This window comes from Canis lupus, chromosome 17 (assembly GCF_003254725.2).
Source record: "Canis lupus dingo isolate Sandy chromosome 17, ASM325472v2, whole genome shotgun sequence".
Classification (NCBI taxonomy): domain Eukaryota; kingdom Metazoa; phylum Chordata; class Mammalia; order Carnivora; family Canidae; genus Canis; species Canis lupus.
In genome coordinates this window covers 37,882,686-37,895,666 of record NC_064259.1, presented here as the reverse complement: position 1 = coordinate 37,895,666, position 12,981 = coordinate 37,882,686, and the positions used below count along the sequence as shown (strand labels likewise).

General features: G+C 39.9%; 2 long non-coding RNA genes across 3 annotated transcripts in view; one reads left to right on the top strand and one right to left on the bottom strand.

The window, feature by feature from the left end:
* Window positions 1-12,981, top strand: part of LOC112664370 (uncharacterized) — a 77,651-nt gene that overhangs the window by 2,921 nt on the left and 61,749 nt on the right. The gene's annotated exons all lie outside the window — the stretch shown is intronic.
* LOC112664369 (uncharacterized) overlaps window positions 1-12,981 on the bottom strand; it is a 53,879-nt gene that overhangs the window by 33,130 nt on the left and 7,768 nt on the right. The window contains exons 2-3 of one of the 2 annotated variants that reach the window (XR_007403204.1): window positions 5,658-5,824; window positions 2,362-2,527 (exon numbers count right to left, since the gene is read on the bottom strand). This is a non-coding gene — a long non-coding RNA (uncharacterized LOC112664369). Of the gene's footprint in view, window positions 1-2,361; window positions 2,528-5,657; window positions 5,825-12,981 lie in introns of those variants that run through there. The other variant, XR_003139662.3, reaches the window with a different exon arrangement.

Below are 12,981 nucleotides of genomic sequence, written 5' to 3'. Positions count from 1 at the left end.
TGATGGAATGTTTTCTTTCCGCTGTTTAGGGCACAGCAAGTCTGGGTTAGGAGAGATGCTTCTAGTGCCAGGAAATATTCTCTCCTGTGGCTATTTTGTCCCAGGCATTGGGCAGTATCACTACTTACCCTTAGGGCAGGAGCTTTGAAACTTCCTAAACCCAGTTGACTAGAAAGTGTTTCCATTAAAGTGATCAATTGTTTAATAATCCTACATATACAATAAGATTTAAAATGGAAGTAAGGGATGTAGTTCTTGGGAAGGAGACATGATTATCAGCATCTGTAGAGAAAAATCAGTATATAAAAAGCAGATACAAAAAGATATTAAGTTTAACAGATTTTTAAAAAATTTCCCTATCATTTGAATCTCCTATTTCTTTTTTTAAATAAAGATTTTATTTATTTATTCATGAGAGACACAGACAGAGGCAGAGACATAGGCAGAGGGAGAAGCAGGCTCCCTGCAGGGAGCCTGATGTGGGATTTGATCCCAGGACCCTGGGATCACAACCTGAGCCAGCCAAAGGCAGATGCTCAACCACTGAGCCACTCAGGTGTCTCTGAACCCCCTATTTCTATTTGGTGTTATTCTTCCTGTGTGAGCTTGCTGTGGGCATATCTTCCCTGCCCTTCCACTGAAGTGGAAAGGTCCATTCTCCCTACTCTCTGGCAGCCAGGGTATGGACCTAGGCTTTGCCAATTGGCTGTTCCTGCCCAGGGTTTGCCTGTAAAGACAGTATTTCAGTTACTATAGCTGCATAACAAACCACCATCATTCATTTGCACACAGTCCTGCAAGTTGAGTAGAGCTTGGTGGGGATGACCCATCTCTGTTGCATGTGGCTTCAGCCAGGGCAGTTCAGTGGAGGCTGAAATGTCTGGGGAATGCCCAGGTCTTTCACTGTCCATGGGCCTCTTGGGCTTCCTCGCAGCGTGGTGACTGGATTCTTGGAAGGGGCATTCTTATGGAAACTGCAAGGCTTCCTCAGAAATTGTACCATATCAGTCTCACGTTTGTTGCCTAAAGCAGGTCAAAATGCCAGCCTGGATTCAAAGAGGTAGAGAGATAGATTCCACTTCTTGAAGAGGGAAAGAATTGATGCAGAGTTTGCAGGTTGTCACAGGGATTGACAAAGATATGAGAACTGTTTAATGTTCATTCTGCTGGTGGCATCTAGAATTTGGTGCTGCATGGCAGCAGTGCCAAGAACAACCCTCAGGATAGCAGCATCAACACTGGTATTTATTAAGACCATTTTAGTCTCCTAAAATGGTTCTTGGTCATATTTCCAGCTTATCAGGTTCCCTTGGTTCTATTTCAACCTAATTTTCCAATCTTCCCATCCATTTTGGAACTTTATGGCATGTTTTCAATAAAACTCATTTCTGCTTCATTTGTCAGAGCCAACTCCTATTGCTTGCATCTCAGAACACAGACTGATGCCCCAGTCAATAAGAGAGTCACTAAGAACTATGTAGAAAAATAGATAATTTACAAAAGAAGAAATGCCCACTACTTATAAACACCTGAAAAAATGTTCTACCTCATTAACAATAAAAACAAAACACATCTAAGTTAAACAGTAACAAGATGCCTTTTTGTTTTTTTGTTTTTTTGTTTTTTTTTGCCCAGCAAAGTAACAAGATGCCTTTTTTTTAAATTTTTTTTTGCCCAGCAAATTATCAAATAAATTAATGTCATTAGGGTTGTGGAGGGCAGAGTGAGATAAACTCTTAGACTGCTGGCTAGGTTTGTAAACTCTGGTCTAACTTTTCTTCCTGGGAATTTTTTGGGCAATATTTATCAAGAATCTTTATTTATTTATTTATTTATTTATTTATTATTTTAAAAAATATTTTATTTATTTATTCATGAGGCACACACACACACACACACAGAGAGAGAGAGAGAGAGAGGCAGAGACACAGAGGGAGAAGCAGGCTCCATGCAGGGAGCCCAACGTGGGACTCGATCCCGGGTCTCCAGGATTATGCCCTGGGCTGAAGGCCTCGCCAAACTGCTGAGCCACCCGGGCTGCCCTATCAAGAATCTTTAAATGAATCATTCCTTTTAAATCCTTTCTAAGAATCTAGTCGAAGTAAACACTTAAAAATGTGGATATAAATGTATGCCTAAAGATTTTCATGCCAGTCTTATATTTTAGCAGACATTGGAAATTCAAATGATGCAAGTCCATTGCGGTGCAATGTAATAAGATATTATGTAGCCATTAAAAAAATTGTAAAGAACTAAAGATACAGGAGAACTTAATAGAATGATACCAAGTGACAAGTTAACACAAAATTATTGATGTGGCATATAATAGGATCTAATTGAGAAAGTAAACCACTCTAGGTGTTTCGAACAAAGGGAATTTATTATAGGAAATGCTTCACAAGTGATGGAAAGGCAGAGAAGCCAACCATTATGTTGAAACAACCCAGAACTGAGCAACAGCAGGAAGCCACTTCACTCCCAGGGCTGGAGAAGGTGGTGTTGCCAGAAGTCGGGCAGTTGGTAGAATCTAGAACCATAGAGGAGATGCAACCACTGGTGGAAAACTCCTCAAAGCAGAGAGAGGGACAGACAAATATCTTGGCTTATCCTTTCTTCTCACTTTTCGGTCTTTTACCAGAACCTCCCATTAGCCCAATCTAGCCAGAAGCCAGTTGGCAATGGAGCCAAGGGCAGGAAATGGATCAGAGGGTAGATGGGCAATGACTCTACCACAGAGCGTGATATCAACTAGGTATGATTTGTGCATATTAAATGTTGTTAAAAGTAGTTATTTTTTGCTGATGGGATTATATAAGATTTATTTTCATATGTTTTTCTGTATATTCTAAGAAACCCAAACAATATCATATTATTAAAATAGAAAAATGGCAAGTGTGTGCTGGGGAGATACCAAATAACATTTTTATGATGATAATAAGTTTGTAAGTTTGAATGTGATGCAAAAAGAATTGTAGACACTGGGTCTCTTTCATTAAGCTCTGGACTCGTGTCAGGGGCCTTCCAAGGGCTGCGTGTTCTCCTTTGGCAGGGGCCAGCAGGGGGCGCTCCAACCCAGCACACCAAGGCCTCCCTGGCTGAGACTGACACTGGGATTTCCATAGCCATTGTAGAGCAGAACCCTAGGGGGGCATTGCCCTGTTGGCCAGCCAGGGCCCCCAGAGGTTTGCCTCTGCCAGTTTATTTCAGAGCTACCCCTTTTTCCCATTATAGGATTTTGGGAGGGCTCGCAAGAAAGCCAACCACCATCAGAACTCGTGGGTCCTTCCTCGTCCCTTTGGAATGTTTGGCATGTGTGTCCATTGAACCTTGAGCCTTACTGTGCTGATTATGCTTTCACAGAGGAACCAGTTGTCACTGGGTAGGGCTCTCGGCCCTAAGTGTCATATAAAAATAAATGCTCTGTGGAACCATCTGGGCTTTTTCCTAAACAAGTAACTCAAATTGATGAGTGCAGGACTCCACATTTACAGTTTTGCTGTTTCTGTAAGCCATTTTATCCAAAGTGGCTGACTCTGAGAGATCAGTTTGAGCCACTTAACCAGCAAAGTGCCAGGAGTCATGAGGTCCCTTATTCAGGGTATTTCTTTATAGATAAGATGTATATCATCACTGTTTGCTACTTCTGCTCTCTAATCTTTCTCTGCTCTCCTGGGTACACAAAGCTTTCCCTCTGCTGAAGATGCAGGCTGGGCTGGGCTGGGATTCCTCCCTGCCTCAACTTCTTCCAGGATTTGTTCAGGCTGATAGTTTTTGCTGGAATCTACATACGCACCCTCATTAGTCACAGGACATAATTCGAGGGAATGGGGAAGCTTTCCCAGGGAAGAATGAATCAGACTTTGAGTAGTAGACATTGCAAAAATGTCATGGGGCTCTGATATTGAAGGCACCTGGTAGCCCCATGAGGAGCCGCCCTGCTCTGCCACTAGGGCACCCACAGTGAGTGCTTTCAATCTGAGGCTCATACAGAAACTCTAGGGTAAGAGCTGGGTCGTGGAGTCCCCCCCCCCCCCCCCCCACGTTGTGACCCATCACAGTTTGCTGTGTGTGTGTGTGGCATATTGTTGGAAAATCCCAGAGAGGTCTGGGGAGGTGAATAATTTCATGTGCTTCTAGATAGTTTGTCCTTTCCCTCCCTCCCTTCCTCTCTGAGAGTATATGCTTTTATTTATGTGACACCCCCCACCCCCCATCAGATAAATACAGAATGCTTTACACTTTTCTGCTTTGGGAAATGAGATAAAACCTCTTAAAGGAAAAGATTGCTTTGGTGAAATGTAAATAAAGGGAGTGAGTAAGAAAAATACAGATACCAAGGAGAGAGAGGGTAATGGATGCCATTTCAGTTGTGAAAAATGAGTATGTTTTCATCAAAGTAAGTTGCTTCAGGCAGAGTCTCTGAATGAGCATCAACCCAGGTCGATAATGTTTCTAAGTGTTGATCTTAGAAATTCTCAAAGTACTTTGCAAAGATGGCAGTTTTATTCTCTGGGCTAATGCCTCAGATCAGCTCCTTTCTATGAAGTACAGTTTTCTTGGGTTTTATTTAATGCATTCTTATTTTTTATTGATATAAAATTCACATACAATAAAAGTCATTATAGTTCCTTCTTGTTTGTAACATAGATCACTATTTTATAAGATGTGAGCATAGAGAGTTTTATATTTATGTTTAAAAGTTTTGGGGAGAAAAGAGGAATCCTTTCTCTAAGTAACCTTATAGATTTTGTGTTTCATTGTACCCATGTGGCAAATACTAATTATAAATCCATTTCATGGGGCAAAATATATTTTTTGTGTTTTCTGTAGGAACCTCACTGAATCATGTTTAATTCTGAGTGTATATCAGTATAAATAATGGCAGAGAGTAAATGACCCAAAATATTCATCCAAATAAAAGACTGAATTCTAGAACTTATTTTTCTGTATATTTTTTCTATAATTATAATGAACACCTTTACAGTCTGAATTGTATATAAAGATTTTACTTAATTAATTAATTAATTAATTAATTTTTATAGTAAGGATAATTTTAAATGAATTCCCCAAATTTTGGTTTTAGAAATAGCTCAAAAATTCTTTTTCTCTACCAGGAGAGTTTATACAATGAGTACCTCCACATCTAGCTTACTTTATCTTTTCTAACATACTAGCACTGGGTTTCAGTTTACTTTTATTAAAAAACCTGCTTTAGAACTAAACTACTTCATTGAGAATTTCTTAATCTAGGAGATATGGAGTGGTAGAGAGAGAATTACTTCCCATGATTATTCCTTGTATTATGTGAAGATTTTTACCAAGTACATGTATTACTGTTGCAAAAATAAAATGGAAAAACTTTCAGTGATCAAATCAGTAAAGTATTTTGATCCACTTTAGTGTTTTCAAAGTCTTGCCCTTTTAAATACTTTCAAGAATCAACTGCAGACAAATGGATGTGAGCAATTGGAAAGAAGTGACTTGATTAACTAAAAAGCATGTCTCTGTCCCCAAACATGCCCTTGTAAATTTATTTTAGACAGCCGATCCTCAGTCCAGAACAGCACAACAAATTGTTTTGATGGTTAATGTCACTTGGCAAAAAAAAGACAATTTAAGATTCCAAGAAATATTTGCTATAACTGGTAAAATTTTACCTTTGAGATCAGTTCACACTGTTGGGAGGCAGTTAGTTTTTGTGTTCGCCTGGTTAAATGACAGTGCTTTGCTTGCAATGCTGAGGAAGGGGTTCCAGGGCTGTGGAGTGATCTGATCAGGGCTGAGCATGGAGCAGGTACTTGGAAGGGTTGGACTGAATCTGAATCTGAAAATAAGACAGTGGTTTAATTCTGACTTCAACCATGCAGCAAACTGTTGGCAAGTTGTTCCATGCCTTTTCCTCTTCCTGAATATTACTGATTGGAAGAATGATATTCTAACAAAAATTTCAAAGTTAGAGGCAGCTGGGTGGCTCAGTCGGTAAAGCATCTACCTTCAGCTCAGGTCATGATCTCAGGGTCCTCAGGAACATTGGGTTCCCTGCTCAATGGGAATCTGCTTCTCCCTCTCCTCTGTTGTTTTCCCCAGCTCATGCTCTCTCTCTCTCTCTCAAACAAATAAATCATAAACAATTTTTCAAAGGAAGAAAATTCAAATCTTGCACTTTAATACAGTAGTCTTAGCATTTTTGTCAGTGTTTCCCCCCAATCTTTGTTCATAAGCACATATTGTTTTACATAGAGCTAATTGTAAGGTGTGTGGAGTTCCACACCTCATCTGACAAATGCCTCCTTGAGTTTTCCATGTTGCCACACAGACTTCAGGAGCCTCCTCTCAAATGAGTATAAGTTAGTCCATTGAGTGGGCCTTCCATTATTTCCTTGACCGTTTCTCCTATTGTTGGACATGTAGGATTTTTCTAATGTTTGATTTTTAGACTTAAAATTATTGAGTTAAAGGGAGTGGAATTTCTATGGCTTTTGATATATGTTGCTAAATTCCTTTTTAAAAGGTTATACCTATTTACCATGTTAATTGCGGGTTTCCCAACTTGTTATGTTTCAACCATGGGAGGATTGTTTTATAGTCTATTTCCACACCTCTGCATCCCTCCCCTCCAGGCAGCAAAAATGAGTGTTTCAAGGTGAGGTAGGACATACATGCATGCATACATACATACATGGATGTTTACTGGGAATGACTAAGCTTCACATACTAAATTGTACAGTATTATCTCACTGAGATTACAGAAACAACCCACAATGCCTCACGTCTGGCATTAGTTCCTCTTTGATGCCCCGATTCTGTTTAGTTTTTGTCACAAACCCTGCATAGTAAGAGTGGAAACTTTGACTTTCTGTTTCTGATTGTGATTGCAGGTGCTGTCTAGAATGAGAGTTGAGGGAAATTGTTGGCACCAGTTTAATTTTTCAACATGGAGTCAGTAAGGAGAGCAGGCCTGTGAACCCATCACATGTAGAAAAACCAGTTTCATTCCAGATTGCTGATGAGGGCAAAAAGGCACACCATGTGCTTTTCATGAAATGGAATTCTGCTTGTAGCCATGGGAGCTGTGGTTCAGAAGGTTGCTGCAATAAGCTTCTCAAGAGTTTCCTTGAATGTTGTTTGTGTGACCACTACTCAACACGATGTAGAGCATAAGCAGGTGTTTTTAATCCTCCATTTCATTTTAGATGGCAGAGACTTATTTTAAATGGGAGAAATGACTCAGTCAGCATCACATAGGAGCAGAACCAGAACCAAGTATAAGTCTGCTTTCAAATCCAGTGTCATTTTACTAGGTTTTATTTTCATTTTAGGTCACTTGACTGTTTTTACTTTGTTTATATTATTTATTTATTTTAGAGAAAGAGAAGCAGCACATGAGGAGGGGGAGGGGTAAAGGGAGAAAGAGAGAGAGACAAGCAGACTCCCTGCTGAACAGGAAGCCCAACCAGGGCTTGATCCCAGGACCCGGCAGTCATAACCTGAGCTCAAGGCAGAGGACCAACCAACTGAGCCACTCAGGTGCCCCAAGCCACTTGACTATTTTAAAACATGATATTTGAGGTTAGAAATTTCTCAATTAGCATCCACAGCACTGATGAAGGGGAGACTAGAACAGTTGCCTTGGCAATTTTGTCCAGTGTTGATACTCCAACCAGGATACTTAGGGATTTCTAGATTTAATTTATGCTTTCTTCTGCTTAATGTGTTTATATAATCTGGATAATATTCTAATCTTGCTCTTGGATTCTGTTGGTGTATTCTTAACATCCATGTGGGTGAGCATATGTTTTAGGTGGTAAACTCCTAAAAGGTCTGTGGAGGCGTGACACATGGTGCACACGTCAGGGGAGTCATAGGTTAATCTGCACTATGGGCCAGCCTCTGGCAGAGCATTCTCTTAATTTCTCTTGGGCCACTCATCTTCCTTAGGGTGGTACCTCTTCATATGCCTTTTCACTTAGTAAAACTTTAGCAGTGTTCTCAAATGAATTTTGCCAGACCTTTTTTCATTTTAAAGTGGCTATTTCCAAATTATGGATAGCAAACCAGATTCAAAGAAAGGACCTTAAAAATTCTTCATATTGCCATGTGGAAATCATGGCTTGTTAGATCTGGAAGGGACCTTCTCAGTCACTCAGTGCAATCCCCTCATCTTACAGACTGGGAAATGGAGGCCTGGTGACACGTTCAAGATTATTAGCAAGGTGATGGTCTAGGAGTGACTACAGTCCACTGCTTTTATTTTTATTTTTTAAATTTTTATTCCTTTTTGAAGATTTTATTTATTTATTTGAGATAGAGACAGAGTGAGAGAGAGAGAATGAGCAGGGGGAAGGGCAGAGGGAGAGGGAGAAGCAGGGTCTTCACTGAACAGGAAGCCCAGGATGGCGCTTGATCCCAGGACCCTGGGATTATGACTTGAGCTGAAGGCAGACACTTAACTGCCTGAGCAACCCAGATACCACCCTACCCCACCACCCTCCATCCACTGCATTTAAAGACTATTTAGCAAGCATCAGATGCTTACTCTTCTCCAAAAGGGGAGTAGACAAAAGGAAAAATACCCTAGGTCAGAAATCAGAGGCAAATAATAACTACAGAGCCCCCTACAATTGTAAAGTCCTTTGCAGTTTATAAGGCTCTTGCAGTTGCAGAAGTATGAATACATAAAATGAAGTTTAGTTGATATTTTATGAAATGGATTCTTAATTTGCAAACATTTTGCCTTTTTATTGTACTATAGTAATTAAAAAAAAAGACTTTATTTATTTATTCATGAGAGACACACACAGCGAGAGGCAGAGACAAAGGCAGAAGGAGAGGCAGGCTCCTTGCAGGGAGCCTGATGTGGGACTCAATCCCTGCACCTGTGATTACACCCTGAGCCAAAGGTAGACGCTCAACCACTGAGCCATCCAGGTGTCCTGATCATACTATAGTAACTTGTTGTAAGGTTCTGAAGTGACTTCTGAATTATTAAAGAAAGAAAATTGCTAAAGAAAGGAAACCAGTCTACTGGTTTTATTCTACTCTATCCATAATCTTTTAAAATCTCATCCATTTATTTTAATTAGAATCATCCATTCCTTAAGTGGGGGCAATTAATAGGGAATTTTCTGAGGTTATTTAACAAATTTTGTGAATTTCCTTAGCCTTGCAGTAGGTATTTTAATTTTACCTTTTGCTAAAAAAAAAGGGGGGGGTGGCTTGTGGATTTTGATAACTGCACACAACAGATTTTAAATCATCAGGTAGTCATAGAGCAAGGAGGTCTGATGACATGATTTAACCTAAAATTCAGGATCCTTTGCACTTGAGTGGCAGGTTCTTGGGAGGAGGAGAATAGTAGAGAGTGGGCTTTGTATCATCAATGGTCCCCCAAGGACAGGATTGATTTGCTCATGTCCCAAAACGAAGAACTGGCAGTGAAGGGTTTCAAAAGGTTAAAGCAATACTTGCATAAGTTGATAAAAATAACAAGAGTAGCTACCTTTACTTAGGCCCTTACTGGTGCTTTCATATTGTCATGTTCCTTACAATAGTCTCCAAAGAGGTGCTGTTATCTGAAAATTACAGATGAAGACACTGAAATTTTGATAGTGTGAATTTCAAGGCTAGTCAACCAAGTTAGTGGCAGAGCTGGAATCAAAGTCATGTCTCCCTAGTTCTGAAGTCCATAATCTTCCTTTGTAGTTTTATTTTTTAAAAGATTATTTATTTATTTATTCATGAGAGACACACAGAGAGAGGCAGAGACATAGGCAGAGGGAGAGGCAGGATCCCTGTAGGGAACCTGATGCGAGACTCCATCTCAGGGACCCCAGGATCACAACCTGAGCCAAAGGCAGACACTTAACCACTGAGCCACCCAGGTGTCTCTGTAATTTTATTGTTTTTATTATTATCAAGAAACTATGATTAATATTTTTCTGCTTTTCTTGTCAGTTGATTCCAAATTGAATTATTTTCCTTTTTGGACATGCTGAGTAGGAAGTGTGGGTTTTTAACTCTTCTGTCTCTAACCTATGGCTAGACTGGGCCTTCTCTTCCTTCCCATTCCTCTGGCTTAATCAGCACACAGAGGGGAGGGGAGGGGAGGAGAGGGGAGGTACTTCATGTGAGCCAGAGTATTAAATATTCCCTATCACTGACTTTGCCTTATTTTTCTCCTTGATGGAGTAGGGAGAGCTCTGTAGTAATTGACCTGGGAATTTTAGAGGAGAGGCCTCCACGTCTATGGGGTACACATCAGCAAAATTTGGTTCCTCTGCTGTGGCTGAAGCAGCCAGTGACGTGGACCCTCATCCCAGCCCCGTAGTGAGAAAACCCTGTTTTCATTTCTTCTTTTACCAAGCCCATCTGGATGCAGCAGGTGCAGGGGTGGGTTCTTAAAATAGTAGGCTTTGTTCCATGTGACGTGGCACTATGGAAGCCCCCTTGCTTCTTCACCTATTGTTCAGATTAATGACATGATGAGGATCTGTCCCCTCATCATGGCATCTTCCTGACTTCTGTGGGGCCTTTCATTTGTCAATTGACCTCTTTAGTTTCTTCACTTGTAAAATACAGGACTTGTTCTTGGTAACCTCAACTGGTGTCCTTCCAAGCTTTGATATTCTGTGTCCATGTTTCTGATTAGGGCTCAGGTCTTTGAATTCATGATCTCTGTCTTGTTCCATTCTCCCAACAGTATTATTCTAGCAGAAGTAACTGGACCTAAAAATGATTCTTGATGGTTAAAGTATGTCATCTCACCACATTGACAATCCCCATTTGCTCTCTATCAGCAACTCTCTCTAAGGCAGGTGTCACATACCACTTAAAAGCTTGAATAAGTTTCCATATATGTGTTTGGGATCACAGAAAACAGCAGGTGATTTAATTTAACATCAGGGAAGGTTATTTCCATGGTAACTGTTCTTCCTTTCTGGCTTAAGAATTAAAGGTTCCTCCCAAAGTTCTAAATCTTAAAAGACTAGATTTTTTTTTAAAGATTTTGTTTATTTATTCATAGAGACACACACACAGAGAGAGGCAGAGACACAGGCAGAGGGAGAAGCAGGCTCCATGCAGGAAGCCTGACGTGGGACTCAATCCTGGGTCTCCAGGATCACACCCCAGGCTGCAGGCGGTGCTAAACCGCTGCGCCACTGGGGCTGCCCAAAAGACTAGATTTTAAGAAATTGATATTTATAAAATTCCTCTTTTTTTTTCTTCTGAAAGTCAAACCAATCTTTGAGTCTCAGTCTTTTTTTTTTTTTTTTAAAGTAGGAATATCTCCTTCATAGGGTTGTTGTGAAAATTAGCTGAGCAAAGGGATGGGGCACTACTTGGCAAGCATCCCACACATGCTAGGCACTCAGAAAATGTTTATTCACCCAGGATCATATAAGTTTATTTTTTTCTGTTCATGAGTGCTAGTTATTGGTTAGCCTTGAGGCTAGAAAATCGGTCCTCTGATCCCAAGGAGCTAGCGGTGTTGTAATGAGACAAAACCAATATGTATGAAACAATTAGAGAACAGTTCGAGTCAGGACATGACCAGTTGCTGCCTTGGGGACAAAGTATCTAGGGGTTAAGCGTCCTTAGCAGCACAGGCACATGCTCACTATGATGGTCTGTGAATTCAGTTTTCAAGGGAGAGTGGTATGCCGGCATATCTGACCATCCTAAGAGTCAAGACTAAAGGTTATGGGGTCCAACAATAGGGAAAAGACTAAGTAAAATTATGCATTATCAAGAGAAAATGATGTATATCATTCAAATGATCATTATGACCAATATTATACTGTATGTTAACTAAAATTTGAATAAAAAAGAAAGTCATAAGGAAGAAAAAATAAATTTGCAGTACCATACTGTATTTATTTTAAAAAATTGAAAAAAATTGCATATATGTGGATCTGCAAAGCTCAAATTTGTGCAGATCAAGGATCAGCTATACTTCCGGTGATAATGTAAATCAGAACAACAATGTTGGAGGAGAATTTGTTAGTATCTAGAGAATAATACACATACTTTATAAGTAGCAACCCCACTCAGTCATATTCCATAAGAAACTCACTGCCAAAATTATGGAATAATAGAAATATTATTCCGGAAGGGGTGCCTGGCTGGCTCAGTTGGTAGAGTATGTGACTCTTGATCTTAGGATTGTGATCTCAAGCTCCACATTTGGGCATAGAACCTACTTTTAAAAAATATGGAAATAACCCAAATGCCTATTGAAGGAGAATGGTGTGGCAGAGATTGCAAGTTGCCTCTCACCCCCAGAATCCACTTCCCATCCTTTTAAGACCTCTGATTTTTAATTAGATGCATAATCACTCTGAATAAAGGCTATTTCCTAGCCTCCTTTTCAGCTAGATGTGGCAATGTAATAAGTTTTGTCCAGTTAATTATAAGCAGAAGTCATGTGTATAATGCCTCCTTCCCCCTCATTTCTTCTCTGTGGCTGGAAAATGGAGTTGATAGCTGGAGCTCGAGCAGCTATCTTGGCCTGTGAGATGACCTGAGGAAAGAAAATCACTCATAGCAGAACAATAAGATAGAAAAAGTCTAGATTCTTGTCACTGGGGAGTGCCATCCCAGCTCTGGACCACTCATCTCTGGCCCTTTACATGAGAGAGAAATAAACTATCTCATTAAAAACATTTAAAAAACCCCAAATGATCAATATGACATCTAAGTAGAAAAGAGAAGTGGGGTGAAATAGCGAGGGGGAGAAATTGAACACAAAATTGTTAAAAGGATGTGGATTATCCTGGAGCCTTGTATAAAGATACATAGATAAATATTAGACAAGAATATAATGTGAGGAATCAAAATAATGGATGTGTTAGGATTATGGATTTATGGATGAATTTCAAAAACATTCTTTTTAGTAGGCTTTCCCTTTTAACAGTTGACACAGACCAACCATTTTGAATAATTTCATTCTGAATAATGACTTGGATTGAATATTGTTCCAGC